A 16,122-nucleotide genomic window follows, 5' to 3' on the forward strand; every position below is an offset into this window, starting at 1 on the left:
AACAGAAAGCAAGAGGAGAAATTACAACCCTAGCTAGGTGAATTCACTCTCCTCACCAGAAGGACATTGATTCCATGTTGCAATGCTAAGCAAGCACCACTAATAAAGTGCCAATACATCATGCCTAAAATTGGTTCAGACCACACTTAACAAAGATAAAAATATTACTATTGGTCTATGACCATGGTATCCACTGTATCCAAATATAAAAGTCTATTGTATATTTGAAGATAAAAATCTGATGATTCAATTTGAAAACAGATGATCCAATTCTCTACTTTTTAGTATTTACTTTCCATACAGGAATTGTAAAAGTATCAGTGCAGGAGTTGTATCTTGAGAAAATTATAGTAAGGAGCCTCAAATGATTTGGGGATGAGTATAGAGACCAAAGGAAGTATGTTTAGTGGATCTGAAATGAACAGCAGAAGAGACACAAGATGACCATTAATTTGACATTCAGTCTACACAGCTGTCAAAACTGTAATTAATTGCACTGTTTTCCATTCTCATAAGTTTTCTTCAGGAATAGAGTCTCACCAGTACCATAAACTAAGTAAAGAACTTAGACTGAAAAATGAGATTTTTGTGGTGTCACTATAGGGAACTGTGCTTTATGGCACCATTAGGACTGAAGGATTCATTTCCCAGACAATTGCTGAAAGTGGTCTTTTCAAAATATTTTCATTAGTAGAAGATCGTTTTTCTGGCTATTACCATTTAAGGCTTCCTAAACTCAAGATTGTTTGAGACTCATGTAAATCACACTCCATGTCTCAAGTAGGAAATATATAAGAGTGCAATACAGATCCATAATTTCACTTTGAGTAAGCAGAAGGCTCCTTTGAGATTAGACTGCAAACCCAGATTCTGTGTGCCCAAATATGCTTTCTTCCCTTTATTTCCATTGTGCTGATCTGAAGCACACTAACTTATGGACTTCCAAGATGCCTAGTCATGGTCTTAATCCACCTCCTGGGAAGCCCTAATTAGAACTCAAATGCATCCTTCATCTACTTCCAGACTTTCTGTTTTCCAGAAGTTCTTGGAAGTCTTTTGTCACTGGAGATTACCTCCTCTTTTCATTGTGGATGTTTATCTCATTTTATGCTTCTCTTTTACTGTTACTTTAATTTATTGTCAGTAAAATAGACTTGTATATATTTTTTAAAGAGAGAGGGGAGAGAGAGAGAGAGAGAGAGAGAGAGAGAGAGAGAGAGAATTTTTAATATTTATTTTTTAGTTACTGGCGGACATAACATCTTTGTATGTGGTGCTGAGGATCGAACCCGGGCTGCACACATACCAGGCCAGCGTGCTACCGCTTGTGCCACATCCCCAGCCCCAGACTTGTATATTTGAAGATCCAGATCTCTAAATAAAATGGTTAGCTTAGTTTATGGGCTTATAATACACAATCAAAAATGTTCAATACATTTTAATATGAATTTTGATCCATGATTAAAATTGGAGGAAATAAAATAGGCTTCATTAGGATGTAATTCTGCACTACAAAATTTCATTGTTTTTAACAAAGGATAAGAATTTTGGAAGATAACATGACAACAAGAAAAAGAATCACTATTTTTTATATATAGTTGTGCTTGAAAGAGAATAATTATGTCACTATAAATTGATGATATAATATAAAACAAAAAGCTTTATAACCAAGTTCTGTTTATTTTTGACAAAACATATTTGAAGCAAAAATACCAAATCCATGAATCTCCTCAAAATACTATACAGTGAATAGCATTTCTACACAAATCATGTAATTTTTATGATATTATGTAAATTTTCTAGACATAGATGTAGAAGTTAAATACACTAATATTATTTCTCAAGGCACATTTATTCTGAAGCACAGTTCCATAAATCTGCAAATACAATTAAATTTTACTTATTATACACAGATCAGTACCTCAAAAATTACCAAATACCTGGATATATTTTCTTTGACAGATTTCTATTTCCTAGACAATAAGGTCAGCTTTAATATAATATATCTCCTACCTTTTCAGTGACACAGAATTTTTAAATTTTAAGTAAACTTCTCGTATAGGCTCAAAATTCACCATATAACTATGGTACTAATGAATTAGTGATGGATGTTACAAGAAAATTTCTTAGTTCTTTTAAGAGAATTTTTTGAAATGAAACACTATATGAACACATGATCCTTCAAACAAATTATGATAATGCATGCACAGCAATAAATTTGGAATAAAGAAGGTATATATATTTATTAGCTACAGGACTTTGAAAACACATGCTTTGGACCTAAAAGACAGTTATTTTGCTTTGTAATTGTAGCATTATTATAGCTGTGTGAGGAGTTTTAGGTCTATGTTTTTGTTTTGTGATCTCATGTGCTTCATTTATTCAGATGTATTAATGTAATATATGCTTATATGAGTTATATGCCTCTTTCTAACTATATTTTTAGAAACTCTCGGTAATCATACAGTTTCTAAATTAGAGAGCAATTACCATGCAAGCTAGAAAATGCACAGTGGCTTAAAGAAATCCTCATCCCAGAGTCCAGCCTTAGAGTTTTCACATTGTTGATGATCAATAAATTTATATGTTTCATAAAGTTAAGATCTGTTTAATCTTAAAGTAAAGAAATAGGAAGCCAGAAAGGTGCTTCTTCACAGATATCAAGCTGTCATTACTGGGAAACCCAAGAAAAAGTCCTAGTGGGCAGTCTGTCCCTCTGATTGAGGTAGTTATGTAAAATTCAAGTCCTGCTTTTCTTCCCCACAACTTTGGCTTTCCTGTGTCACCTTGTTCTTTGTGTTTCAGTGACCAGAGAATGAGATAGGTTCGCAATTATTTGTTCATGCTAAAGACAAAAAACAAACAAACAAGTGAAAAAAGAACTAAAAAACAACTGAGTTTGTGAAAACATCAGAAATTTAAGTACAGTTATCAGGATAGGATGAGATTCCACTGACCTAAATGTTCCTTTAAGAAAAATTAGAATCAGACATTTCCATTGTGACAGAAATGAGAAAGGGCATATATGTATGTATATAGTCACATATATATACACACATGAAACTAATACATAAAGAACGAATGAACACAAATATTCCTCCTCTAAACTTGGAAATTATATTCCTGTGTATTTTTAATCCAGGAATGGGTAATTACTAGTACATTCATTGATTTTCAAAAATATTCTGTGTGCTTCCAAACCCTTTTATCATGATCCTCTCATTTGTCATTTCCTAACTTAAAGAGTACAGGGTGTGGACATTTTTAATCTTTTGAGTTAAATTGGATCCAAAGACTTTATGATAAATATAAGTAGTTTATGGCATTGTGATATTGCCCTCTATGAAATGAATTTTTTAACATAGAATATCATTTCCTTCTAAAATTTAAAAAACTTATAATTACTCAAAGTATAGAATTCATATCAATAGTAGTTCTATTTTATTTTATAATATTACAAAAGCAAGTTTATAAATAAAAAAATGCTAAATTACAGGTGGGGATATGGCTCAGGGGTGGAGCACTTGCCTAGCATGTGTGAGGTCCTGAGTTTTATCCTCAGCACCACATAAAAATAAAATAAAGTTTATAAAATATCAAGGTAAAACTCATGTCTTCTTTTATAATATGTATACAAATAAGTAATTTTTAAAATCTCTAGATGACATTCCATATTTAAGTTGTATCACTAGAACTCATTAAAGTTAGAACAAATGGAAAACTAAAATTAATCATTTTTCCCTATTAAAAAATGACTCATTTTAGAGGATATAAATTAAAGAAGCAAACGTTGTTAGAACAAAATATCCTCAGTGAACCATACAGAACACAGTTTTCTGGATTGAGTAAAACCTATCCTATTATTAGGGATAGATGTGGATTCACCCAACACATATTTTTCTCACTTCAGTTATCACCCTCTAATATCCTCCAGGTGACATTCCAATATTATTACCAAATTATGTCTGAATTATATAATGGCAACTGTGTTCCCACTATACACAGCTTTCTTACAGATTCAGAATTACCATATATTATCAAAATAGTTCTTGATATAATCTCATGTTGAGGTTTTCTGGGGTAGTATGTTACTTTGATTTCATTTTTCTCTTCTTGATTAAGCAGTAGGAACATATTGAAAACTCTACAATTTTCAGTGAATTGAAATGGAAGGATTGCACAAAAGTAAAGAATTGCAACCATCTGAAAAAATGAATCTCAATGTAGTAGGAGTGCACACCAATGTATTTTTTTAGTGCTGTCTTTTGACCATTTACTACCCGACCTAATGCCTTTAATATATCATCTAAGATGACACAGAGAAGCATGCCCTCTAAGGTGATATTTTTATTTGTATTTATAATTTTTTATTGAGTTAAAATGTTACCTTGATGCTAAATCTGATCATCTTGTATGACATATACAGAGTCTTATTACATATATTCTAGAGGTATTGTGTATGAAAGAAGAACACATATGGATGTGTTTCTGAAATTAAAAGTCCTCAGTAGAAATTCTGGCCATTGTTTTAATTATGCAGTTCCTGATATATGTGATTTAATAGATTTAAATCTTTTATTTTAATAATGGCTACATATGTTTTTGCTTCAAATTGTTTTCATAAAGTTAAAATATTCTAGCAATATGTGTAGAAAGCTCGTTGGCAGTATTTTAGGCCTGTCTTTGAATCCCCAATGTAGCTATCCACCTTGCATATATGTTATTATCATGACCAGAAAAAATATCTTAAGTGACCAAATTCCAGCTATTGAATATCAGTAGAAATATTTTATTATTGTCTTCTCCTCAGTCATCTGGAATAAAGGTGGTAATTCAAGTCACAGTTTAGATAGACTCAAAGTCATTCCATTGTAAGGTTTTTAATTAAAGATCAAGAATTTGACCCAAGCGTAAAAGATAAACTTCCATAAAATCCCAATATTCATCTGCTTGAAGGAAGCAGAATGTGTTTCTTCAGTAAAGAAACCATACATAAAATTGATACAGAAAATTTGATGTTAATCTGATGGAATATTTTATATAAAAGGCATGTTGTGTTTTAAGTCAAGTGTCTGAAATAGTAGGTATGTGTTTTAAATTGTTTCAAGCCACATATTTAAAAACACCAGTCATCAGGGCTAAAATTGTGGCTCAGTGGTATAGTTTTTGCCTAGCACATGTGAGAAACTGTGTTCAATCCTCAACACCACATAAAAAATAAAATAATAAAATAAAGTGTAAACAAGGTTTGAAAAAAAATAGCAGTCATCAGAAAACCATGTGGATGAGGCTAAATTGTTCCATGACTCTTTAGACCTTTTAGATATAAAAGACATAACAATAAGAGAAACCAAAATAGTGAAACGTTTATGAACATAGGATACCATTTTAAAATCTGAGGTAATGTAGATATTTGGTTAAAACATCAAAGTGTTGATTTCTGTTTATTTTAATTTTTAACTGGAATCTACTATTTGTACTTGGATATGAGACCCAGTATTGTAACTCAACATGTGTATATAGTGTGTAATTATCAGATCAGGGTAATTTTCATCTCATTAAAATTATTCTTTGTTTAAAACCTGCAAATTTCTTGCTATTTTGTTTTGTTTAAGAAGTTATTATAGAACATAATCACCTTGTTGTGCTTTAAAATCTAAGACTTACTTTCTGGTCTTAACTTTTTTTTGACACTTTTTACACAAAATCAGTCTCTTTCTCATTCTTATCATAAATCTGGTTAGCATTTCTGTTTTCAGTTTCTGTGTAATCAACTTTTCAGCTTCAACACATGAATGCCACATGCAGTATTTGTGGGAAAATAAATGTCATTACTAGGAAAAATAAAATATTATCCTCAATAAATAATTTGGGAAATTGGCATAATTCTCTGCATTCACTCATTCAGTGTTTTGAACTTGTCTCTAATAATAAATTTGGAAAAAGAATAAAAATATATAAATCAAATATACATATGTTTTCAAGATTTTATGGGTCACATTTGGTCAATGAGAGTAAGTTTTGTGACATTTATTTTTATAAAAGTGGCATATGCTAATTCTTATAAATTTATTTATAATAAGTGTATATATTATATGTAAGTTTTTGTATTGTGAATTTTAATAGATCTATATTTCCATGGAATAAATAACTTTAAAATTTGTATTAGAGTTGGCTCAGTAACACAGGCCTGTCATTCCAGTGAATGTGGAGGCTGAGGCAGGAGTATTGAGAGTTCAAAGCCAGCCTCATTAACTTGGTGAGGTCCTGAGAAACAATTTAATCCTGTATCAAAATAATAATAATAATAAAAAAAAAACAAGAAAGAAAAGAGGACCCAGACTCAGTGGCACCCACCTGTAATCCCAGTGGCTCAGAAGGCTGAGGCAGAAGGATTATGAGTTCATAGTCAGCCTCAACAATGGTGATGAACTAAGAAAATTAGTGAGACTCTAAATAAAATACAAAATTAGGCTGGTGATGTTGCTCAGTGGTGGAGTATCCAAGAGTTCAATCTCAGAAGGGCCAAATAAAATAAATAAATAAAAAGTGCTGGGGATGAGTGGGCCTGTGGTTCAGTGGTAATACAATTGAATTGCATGGCATGTGTGAGGCACTGGGTTTGATTCTCAGAACCACATATAAATAAACAAAATAAAAATCTATCAACAAAGAAAAAATATTTTAAAAAACTGTAGGTGTATCTCAGTGGGTAATCACCCAAATGCACTCACCCTGTACCCCTTCTCCACCTGGGATGCCCACCCTGACACATGTGAAAGAACAATATCTCAGCCTGGCCACCTATCCAGCAGTTTTCCTTTAACAGCCCATGAGGACCCATTCCTCACTTGATGCCCATCCTTTCACGCCACTGTGTGACTATGCACTGGGCCTACACTAAGCCACCCGAGCACAACTGTTTGTTAAGGTCCAGGTGCAGGTATCCCTAATTCATTCCACTGGGACGTTATATTTTATAAAATGGGTTTCTAATACTTCAAAATGACAGGTTTAGGGCTGAAAGTACAGTTCAGTAGTAAAACGAGTGTTTCCCATGTGCCTGGCTCTGGGTTCCTCTGCCACACGACCGGCGTGAGCTTCATGAAAGAAGATTCAGTGCATAAGAAATTGCTAGAGAGTTTTAAATTAAAGAGACAGACTCTCATACCTTTAATGCAGCTCTGAGATGGCTTCTCCTAGCTCCCGCCTCCAGCCACCTAATCTGTTGTTGAGGTTTACAGAAGAGACTAGCGAGAGAGGGAGAGCATGCCAGGGAGTGAGCTTTTATTGGGCAACAAAAAAATTCAAGGGAAAATACCAGCCAATGAAGGATAAGGGGGTCAGCATCTCAAGGTCAGGGCTGGCAATTGGGTCTTCAGGTCAGTGGCCAGGCATACCTCTGCATGGACAAGCCCTCGGACCTGGGAAAGGGTGGGGAAGGCTTTTTAACACAGGCTGTGTTTAAGCCCCTCTCACCCAGCCAGGGAGGTAACTCAAATCACATGTAAGAATGGCCTCCTACAGGATCCAACTCCAGCATGTAAAAAAAAAGCCAGGCAGGCCTGGTGGCACATGCCTATAATCCCAGTGACTATAGAGGCTGAGGCAGGAGGCTCAAAAGTCTAATGTCAGCTTCAGCAATGTAGTGAAGCCCTAAAAATCTTAGATAGACACTGTCTATAAACTATAAAAAGGGTTGGGGATGGTTGTTCAGTGCTTAAGAAATCCTAGATTCAGTTCCCACAACCAAAAAACAGAACCAAACTCAAACTAAAAATGAAAAACAAACTGTATTCCCCAATATTATTTGCAGGTAGGGGTCTCTATGATTCTGTGCTGGCCAATGAGATATCAGTGGAAGCCACTGGGCCTCTTAGACCTTTGTTTTTTTCCTTCTTCCCTTTCCCCTGATTGCTGTATTGAATGGACTGCAGAATGAAAAACAGAAAGGGTTCTGAGGCATGATGGCATAGCTGGATAGCCATAGCAGCCCAGACTGCCAACCACTGGGCTTTTTGATTTTCAAGTAAAAGGGAATCTTTTTCAGTATTTGATGGGTACATTTTTCTAGCAGTGGAAAGACAGATGCATTGATTTTTCTCCTTGTTCTACTTTCTGTTCATTGTCCTCAGGTTCAGGAACAATGCAGGTCAAAAGAACCAGCCATCTTTGTCACCAATTCTTTTTCAGGTCTCTGGGGATGGAGTGGAAGTACAACACAAAACCTCTACAGTACCTAATCTGAGCCCTTGGGACAGAGTTAGTCCTGAGTCATCTCCAGGATCCCTCATCTGTCCCAGAATGTTCACAGAGAGTGAGTATATTTCCTCTTGTTGCCAACACTCAAGTCCAAAATCCCAGGACTCCCATGGCTCTCCTGAGAACTGTTCCACAACAGACTAACACTGGTTCCAATCTCAATTCCTGCACTGATGGGACATTGGGAAAGTGATTTTAAGCAAGCCATACTGTTCCAATTTTGAAGTGGGTCGTCTCCAAAAAAGACTTGAATCTAAATGAACACAGAAGGAAGAAGCCTGGGTCCAAGGACTGAAGATGAACCCTGCCTCCAGAGAAACCTAGGATTTTAAAAGATTTCCAATTAAAGTGAGGTGGCAGGTAAAGTATAGACCTTGACATAAAACAATAGGCTGAGAGCAAAATGTCAGATGTGGGCAAAGACGTATGTGTGAGAGACTGATGTTTCACAGCCTCCACAACAGGTAAAAATGAATGCTAAAATTGTAATATGTAACATAAGAAAAAGGAACCACATTTTTTTCTTTTTTTTTTTTTTTTGTACAAGTGTTTGAAACTAGGGGAACATAACCACTGAGCCTCATCCTCAGATTTTTTAATGGTATTTTTTAGCTTTTGAGACACATTGTTAATCACAATATTGGGGTATTCTTATACCAAACAAGCATTTTTATCACAAAATAAATATGTCATGTTAGCAGCTACTTCTCTTTTACTGATTTTGTTTTTTTCTTTCCATAAATTCAAGTGAAAATGCTGTTTTTTCATATTTAATAACTTTTTATAATTTTAACCATTATTTTTGTTTTGTTTTGTTTTTATGTGGTGTTGATATAACCCAGCACCTCGTGTGCACTAGGCAAGCAGTCTCCCACTGAGCCACAAACCCAGCCCACATTTAACCTCATTTTAATCAAATTATTTTCTTTCTTTCTACCCATCCTTGTTTTTTTTATTCACCCTCCAATCTATGTGACTAAAAAGTCCTGGGAAATGATACTGCCTAATGTTAATTCTGGTGTTTGGGGCACTGGGTTTTGGCAAGATTTCCACCCCTTGCCCAGTTTTGCAGTATTCTGCTGTATATTTTGAATTCTTTATAGAATCCTTTAGCATTTTTGTGGAACAATGAAATAAGTTTCCCAAAGTATGGCACTATTTTTGAAAGGTTTGGAGATATTGAATGACATGATGAGAAAAGCACCTGGCATAGTGTGGTTGTGTGATTCTGAGAGGACACAAATTTCTTTGTGAGATCACAAATGGTGTTCTTACCTAGAATGTCCTTTCCTTTGCTCTTTAGCATACTTCAATTTATCCTTTAATACCTAGTTGAATGTGGAGAATTTGTACTCCCAGTCAATACCTATACCCAGCCTACTGGACCCCTTCTCTTTGTTGTTTTGCAGCAACAAAGCAACAGCAGGAAGGCTTTCAGTGTGCTCATATAGCAATGGGGTTCAGTGAGAACTATAAATGGGTTTTGGCCACTGAAATCACCTGGCAAAACCCAGCTCCTGGTTTTATTAAACTTTGCTATCAGGGCTGGGGATGTGGCTCAAGCGGTAGCGTGCTCGCCTGGCATGCGTGCGGCCCGGGTTCAATCCTCAGCACCACATACAAACAAAGATGTTGTGTCCGCCGAGAACTAAAAAGTAAATATTAAAAAAAATTCTCTCTCTCTCTCTCTCTCTCTCCCTCTCCCACTCTCTCTTAAAAAAAAAAAAAAATCTTTGCTATCAGATTCCTTGACCTCCCCAGTGTCATTTTTTTTAAAAAAATAAATCACCTAGTTCAGTTTCTGCAGCTTGAAGCCCAAGTCCCCAACTGCTTCCCTGTCTCTACAGCATTGGGTCAGGTTGTCAGAATAAACCATAGTTATACAGAAGTCATTATAAAGAGGCTTTCTCTTCTGAGACTGAACCTTGAGAAAGATGGCCATGACCAGATACCTATGCTTTCTCATTCTGAGATGCCCCAGGCTGGCTGGAGAAGAGATCACAAATGACTCTTGTTTGCCAAATAGCTGTGCCCATCCTGGGCTGAAAGGGGGAGAGAAGGTGCTGAAGGCCACAGAGCTTAAAAAAAAGCAGAAGGCCATGTCTTTGAAAACATGCTTTTTAAATCTGGCTGGGCTATTTCACAAATAGGACAGGGACATTGCTAGTTGCTGTACAGTGCCTCTTCTGCATCCATAATACAAAGACAGTGCTGAAAACATGCTCACATTTATGCAAAAAAGTATTATCATCAGTTGGAATTCTGTAAATGGAGATACTCTGTGGTTATCAGAGTGGTTCAAGGTGAACCATTGAAGATGTGGGGTTCAAATGTGACCAGAGCCCAAAGGTAATTGTCCCTTAGACTCAGTGGTGTCACAACCATGGATATCTCAGCAAGATCTCTTTCATTAATTTCAGATGGAGTTTTCAAGGAGCAGTGGAGAGGCCAGGTGACAGTGAGGCTGGTGTAGGAGTGAACTTGGTGGAAAACCATGGCTAATGAAGAAGAGCAGAGCCATTTTGTATGCTAGTGGATGGTGGTGGAATTGGGCCAAGCCAGACTTCAAAGGTTCCAGGGCTAGAGGGAAAAACCTGCAATCCCAGAGTGTTAAATATGTCATCGGAGGATGAGTCATGTGGACAGAATGCAGAGGATCAAATTGGTGGAGTGGGCATGGCTCTCAGAACAATGCAGGTAAGAGGCCAGATGCTGGGTGGCGCCTATGAAAAAAGTGGAGAGGACCTTGTGGGCAGAGCTGGTGAGGCAGAGTCAGGCTGAGTGAATGGAGCCCAACTCCTAAGAACAGTGAGCGGGGAGAAGACAGGGGAAGCACGTGGGAGGCAGCACCCCACCCAGGACCCCTTAGGTGAGCACAGCCTAGGAACCAGGAGGCACAGTAATGCAGGAGCAGAGGGCATGGTGGGTGCATCCACAGGAGGCAAATGGAGTCAGGAGAGGCATCCATCCGGTAATTCTGTCAGGATTCACTGTGGACCCAGAGGGGAAGCAGGGTCTTTGGCCTCTGAGATAGTAATGTGACCTCAATGTCTGCTCCATTGGGGGCCTCAGTTTCCCCTCTTACCCACTGAGGCAATGGAGGGAGGCTGAAGATGCCATGGCACAGCCTTTCTTTCTTCCTCCCACTCATTGGATGCTGTGCACTTTCTATATTTACAGGTTGGTTGGGTACCATGGGGTTTCTTGAAGGGGTCCTTGGGATATCACCTGAGACACTTTGTTTTTGGGGAACAATAATTTTTTTTTTCCTGTGTGTTCACAGAGACTTCTCTTGGTGCCTGCTGTTTACATATTGAGACCCTGAAGTCCAGAGAGGGTAAGCCTGTGATGCAGCCATCACTTGCTGGAGTCTGTTTCTGGATCGCACAGTCCCCTTCACTTACTCACTCACAGGCAGGGGTTTCATAGCACCTGGGCAATAAAAAAAGCATTGATGAGGGAAGAGGCCTTGGCTCTTTCCAGGTGCTACTTTGGGACACTCCCTAAGTCTGTAAAGTGGGACACAAAGTGACATCTGACTCTCAGGCTGGTGTAAGGCCAAGTTCCAGCTTCATGATTCTCTAAAAGGCAATTTGCAATGGATGGGGCAGGGGATCTATTTTGACAGTATTATCATTTAGTATTTTTTTAAAACATTCATTTTTTAGTTGTAGGTAGACCCAATACATTTATTTTATTTTTATGTTATGGTGAGGCTTGAACCCAATGCCTCATGCATAATAGAACACCACTCTACCTCTAGGCAAAACCATAGCCTTCATTAATTTTATATATGGAAACATAACTCCTTGCATTAAAAACAAACAAACAAACAAAAAAAAAAAAAAAAAAAAAAAAAAAAACTATAGTACCAGGCTCTGTCCTAGGCAGAGAGGACACAGACATGAACAAAACAGCAAGGAATCTCTGCTCTTATTTTCATGGGGGCTACCATTCCCCTGGACTGACCCAAGAATTCAGGCACTAAAGAGACATGAAGTACTGACCCCCTTTAGGCATCTGATCTAATGTTACCATCCATGGCAATGTTTTACCTTCTCAATTATTCTAAAACACACCCTTCTCCATATCATTTAGCTGCCCCAATCCTTTCCTAGCTGTGAGATAAAGGTCTCCTTAAAGATCCCTTCCTTGCTTGCTTCTCCAGTTGCATCTCCTCACCCCTCTTTTAGGTTTCAAGAATTCCTGTCTCATCCCTACTTGTACTTACTGCTCTGCTTAATGTGGGTACTTTCCCATTGTTAGAAGTGCTAAGTCCTAATTAGACGCTAGATGGTATCAGAACTGTACTTTTGACATTTTTTCTATCTTCCACCAGAGTATCTGCCTACTTATTGGCTGGCTTGGTTAAGAAATACTTTAGAAAACTCTTCAGTACTTGCTTTACAAGCACCTTTTTATTTTTTATGTACAAATCTTCATTAATTGTATGTATGAAATTAATCATCCAGCTATGAAAGGGAGTATTACACTAACTACCCAGTGTATATGTGTGTGTGAGAATATGTATATATATATATATATATATATATATATATATATATATATATATATACACACACACACACACACATATATTTTTTTCAAAATTTATTCAGAAGTGGGATAAGGATTTCAATTCAGTCATGGCCTCTTTCTACACCTGTTGTGCCTGGAATGTTTCAGGAGTCCTTACTAATATTGCAGGTATTTCTTTCTATTTTCTATGCTGTGATTATTAAAAGCCATTAAATAGAATAAATATATCTCAGAGATGCCAAGTGTTATCTCACTTGTAGTTGTTCATTGGGCATCTGTAGGCCTAAGTGAATATTCAGAGCTTTTTGACAAAAGCATTCCTGTATGGAGCAGAAAAACCACATGAGGCAGGAAAAAAGTGTGTTAGTCTTGAAGAAGGCTTTTGTGTTGATGTTTGTGATTTCTCCTTGATATCCACATAAGGTGAGAGGAGAGGACTAGGAAGAAAATGAATATTTGGAAGGCAGGGGAATGTGAAAAATACTGCAATGAGACTGAGCATGACTCAGGTTTGGGTGAAGTTATATAAGTACAGGAAGCATTTCTCTGAGCTGGGAACACACCTATATTTAGCCACGGAGAAGGAAATAATATGAAGAAGACAGAGTGTGGGCATTCAGTTAAGGAGATAGAAAACCAGGAAAATGTAATGACATGAATTTCTGGAAGAGGTGATTTTAAAAAGAAAGGCAGAACCTCTTGTTCTAAAAAACACTAAAAAGTGAGCCACAGGGTGACAAAGGAGGGACTTTGAGTTTTGGTGCCATAGGGGTTTCTGATAATCTCAGTGGAACCTCTGTCCTCAGGTGGTGGGAATTGAAGCCAAATTGAAGATTTATGGAAAAAATAAGGTCAGCATAGTGAAGGCAATAGCTGGAGGTCATTTTTCTGGTTGTTTACAACGAGATAAAGGGAGACTCAACCAGGTGTTTACATTTATGTTCTCAGAGATGTGGGGAGAGTTCATTCCTGCAAATGTTTGTTTGTGACTGCAGAAATCTTTTTTCTATTACCATGTTTATCACCTACACCTTAGAGTTGATTTTTTAGAAGTAATATGGAAGCCCAATAGTAATTTCTGGAGAGTAGGAAGGGTGCTGGGGCAGGGCAATCAATGAAAGTAGAAGATAGATAATTAGATATGATCACTGTGTACCATGCATTTGGAAATATTATGCTCAACTCCATTAACATGTGCAGTAAATATTTGTTAATTAAAACTAATTATTCTATTTGATCACTGAAAGGTAGGCACTCAACACTGAGGGAGAGAGTATCCTTATGGTTTGTTTCCTGCTTGTGAAAATGGTCATTGTTAGTCACCTATAAAGATAACGGATTAAATAATTTTGGAAGAAATCGTATGGTTTTGAAGTGCCTTGTTGTCACAGTATGATGAGGTTATCTGATGGTCACTGAAATATTTGAAGTGCTACAGTCCATCCACTGTCAAGGTAGTTTGTGCCAAGTTCATCCTTTGGGCCTGTAATATTTTCCTTATTCTTTCACTATTTGTTGCAATCAAGTCACTGAATCTGCCCACCCATAAAATGACAAAGATACTAAGCTCCACATGCAGGATGGGATGCTATTCTCCTGTATTGTTTTGAAATCTTGTATATGAAAGATTTTTTTCCCATCATTTTTATCAATGTAGTCAATATTTCTCAGTAAATATACATTTATTTGTTGCTTTCACTTATAATTTAATATTAAAGTTTTTTTTTTTTTTTTTTTTTTATTGTTCATATTTTCCAGCTTTCACTCTTTCAGGATTTTTACTTTAGTTCTTATGTCATTTATCAGGAATTCACATGTGGGAAACCTTGAGAGACTCTCCTCCTACTCTTCATTCTCTTCCTCCTTCATATGTTAAGGCTCATTTTTAAAAAAAAATTTATCTTTCATGATGCTAGAATCACCACTTTCTCCAGGGAAATATACACCTTTTTACTGGTATTTTTAGGGCAACTTGTGTGATTTGTCAGGACCAATGCAAAATGAAAACTTAGACTCCCTGTCTAAAAGCAGGTGACCTCTACCATTGACATCATGCCACAGAAATCTATTTCTTTCTTCTGTGATCTCTTCACATGTCATTGTACAATTTGTCTTTTAATTGTCATTCTTACTACAGAATTTTAAATTATTAGCAAGACTTTTAACATTCATCTTTTTGTATGCCATATCAATTCTAAATGCAAACTTATGAGAAAGTCACATTGGAGAGCTTACACATCCATGTTGTGTTCATTAATACCAAAGCAGTGAATATGTTACACAGAACCAGTGCAATTGCATTTATTACACCTTGATAACTGTGAACAGTTTCTCCAGCTGGTTTGTTAATGAGTTTGAAAGAGCTGGGAGAAAAGTGACTGTGGATTACCCTGCTTTCCCTATCCCTTCACATCCTCAGCTGGAAAGTTGGGTTAACACAGTGAAATACCTTGAGTGACAAAGCTGTCTTCTTTCTATATTTGAATCTAATTCTGGTTCGACATTAATGTGTGTCCTACCTGGGTTTCATCATGATCCCTTTTTTTTTATACTTGTGGATAGGACATGGTCACTTTGTACCCAACTCTCTCTTAGCTCCCATATTTCCGTGGCCCACTGGAATTTGTGATAATGGGAATGAAAATTCAATGTTTATGAGGTGTCCAAAAGCACTATACCTGCAGGTTACATTTATGTGCTGTGTTTATACCTGTGGTCCATTGCCTTCTTGGAATTTACTTTTGAAAAATAAGTAGTAAGATAAAATCAATAAAAATTATGATAGCAACAGCGAATATTCAATCAAGAACAGGTCCACTTTGAGCAGGAATCCTGACTGTGTAGGAAGAGCATCATGGGGCTAGTCCTCCTTTCCCTGCCTTCTGGCTTCGACACGCTCTTCATCATCTTTCCCTCCCTCAGTCCCTTGTATCCTCCCTTCCTCCCTTGCACAATAGTAAGAACACTAAGCAGGATATATGTACTCTGTAAACATGTAAGTGAGCATTATACTATTGTAAAGTGTAACTACAGAATTATGCTGCAAATATCTAGAAGTTGTTTATCTTATGCAATTAAAATTTTATATCCATCGAAGAGCAGCACCACATTTTACCCTAACCACATTTCTTTGCAAACAGCATGCTACTCTCTGTTTATATTTATATATTGCAACTAGAGATTGAACCCACAGCACTTAATTACTGAGTCACTTCCCCAGAGTTTTATTTATTTATTTATTTATTTTAATTTAGAGTCAGGGTCTCACTCAGTTGCTTAGGGACTGGCTAACGTGATGAGGCTGGTTTTTAACTTGTGTTC

General features: G+C 36.7%; 1 pseudogene; it reads left to right on the forward strand.

Moving 5' to 3' along the window:
- Positions 1-10,878: 10,878 nt before the first annotated feature.
- The window catches only part of LOC139706392 (transcription factor JunD-like), a 56,925-nt pseudogene continuing 51,681 nt past the window's right edge, over positions 10,879-16,122 (forward strand).

This window comes from Marmota flaviventris, chromosome 1 (assembly GCF_047511675.1).
Source record: "Marmota flaviventris isolate mMarFla1 chromosome 1, mMarFla1.hap1, whole genome shotgun sequence".
NCBI lineage: Eukaryota > Metazoa > Chordata > Mammalia > Rodentia > Sciuridae > Marmota > Marmota flaviventris.